At 48.6% G+C, this 1,857-nt stretch overlaps 1 pseudogene; it reads right to left on the reverse strand.

Annotated features, from left to right (window-relative positions):
• Positions 1–452: 452 nt before the first annotated feature.
• Positions 453–832, reverse strand: LOC145357247 (histone H3, embryonic-like; annotated as a pseudogene).
• Positions 833–1,857: the final 1,025 nt, after the last annotated feature.

Consider the following 1,857-nt stretch of genomic DNA (forward strand, 5'->3'; position numbering starts at 1 on the left):
CCTGTCTCCCCGTGCTCCAGCCCCGCTGTACCTGTCTCCCTGTGCTCCAGCCCCGCTGTACCCGTCTCCCTGTGCTCCAGCCTCGCTGTACCTGTCTCCCCGTGCTCCAGCCCCGGTGTACCCACCTCCCCGTGCTCCAGCCCCGCTGTACCCGTCTCCCCGTGCTCCAGCCCCCATGTACCCATCTCCCCATGCCCCAACCCCGCCGTACCCATCTCCCTGTGATCCAGCCCCACTGTACCTGTCTTCCCGTGCTCCAGCCCCGGTGTACCTGTTTACCCATGCTCCAGCCCCGGTGTACCTGTCTCGCTGTGCTCCAGCCCCACTGTACCTGTCTCCCGGTGCTCCAGCCATGATAAGTATGAGTTCTGTGATGGTGCACCCTCAGGAATCATTGTCCGGTAACTGTGTTTGAGCTTTTGTTGTTGTGGGGGTTTCCAAGTGGGTCTAGGTCATTTTAGGCACTGGGCCTGTGTGATGTCTTTGGGCATGATGGTGACTTGCTTGGCGTAGATGGTGTTCTCCAACAGTCCCACCAGGTAAGCCTGGCTGGCCTCCTGTAGGGCCATGAGAGCCAAGCTCTGGAAGTGCAGCTTGGTCTTGAAGTCCTTGGCAATCTCCTGCAACCAGGTGCTGGAAGGGCATCTTGTGGATCAGCAGCTCAGTGGATTTCTGGTAGCAGTGGATCTCCTGCAGTGCCAGGCTGGTATTGGAAAGGCTTCTTCACTCCACCTGTGGCTGGAGCGCTCTTGCAGGCAGCTTTGGTAGCCAGCCGCGTGCGGGGACCTTTCCCTCTAGTCGACTTGAGTGCTGTCTGTTTGATCCTGTGCATCACAAAGGCTGCTGAATGTCCTGGGGGAGAGAGAGGAGGTGAATCAGTAGTAACAATGTAAACCTGTTGCTGCTTAGTGTAATTAAAATGATCATTTTTCATTCATTGTTGAAACCAAGTCTAGGACAGGGAGATATAATTCTGGCATTAAGTAGATATAAAATTCCAGTCTCCTCATCTCCCACGGTCAGACATACAGAAGCGCCACTGATCTCCATAACCTCTGTTATGAACCTTGCTGATGTTTCCCAAAAGGGCATCCCAAATCCCAGAATGGAAACTTGGAACGCTGATTTTTTAACAGCTTGCTTCTGCGATTTGGAAGATTGTGAGAAAAGAGGTGAAAGACAGTCATGAAAGATTTCAGTCTTCTTATAAACTATTCAAAGAACAAAATGTTTATTAAACTTTAAAGCACACAACAAGAAAGGTGACAGTAAAGAACAACATTTACAATTAACCACAATAATGGTTAGCTAGACGGTGTGCAGAACTCTCCAGCCATGCTGGACTAAAAATTCCCATCTGACTGTCAATGGGATTTCACATTGTCACAACCCTCCCACTAAAATTCCACTGGCAGGTGGGGTGGGAGAATTCCGGTCAGTACCTTTGAATTAAAGTCTAATCTATCTACTTTTCTAAATTCCTGCCCCAAAATAACATCCCATAGGTTTTAACACTATGAACCAAATCCAGCAAATAATTACCTGTAGTTTGCTTTTGGGAAACTGTCTGCTAATTTAGAGTGGACATTGCACAAAGACAGCTTTCTTCTGCTTTCTAAACAACAGTTTGACTCTGCGAGAGGAAGAGAAACCTCTATTTGTAAAGTGGGCATGATTATGATCGAGGCCACTAGATTGCTAGACTCCACTTTGCTACTTGTCTAATCTACATCTCATAAGCCCTCAGTGCAGCCAAGTGCCTATCAGTTTATTTTATTATCCAATTCTTTACTTTCCATTTCATTCCATCTTCCTCTTTCTCTGATGACGCAGCTGTACTATGTGAGGTGGCCCCAA

Source organism: Carcharhinus amblyrhynchos, chromosome 23, assembly GCF_965287045.1.
Source record: "Carcharhinus amblyrhynchos chromosome 23, sCarAmb.v2.hapA, whole genome shotgun sequence".
In the NCBI taxonomy this organism is placed as follows: domain Eukaryota; kingdom Metazoa; phylum Chordata; class Chondrichthyes; order Carcharhiniformes; family Carcharhinidae; genus Carcharhinus; species Carcharhinus amblyrhynchos.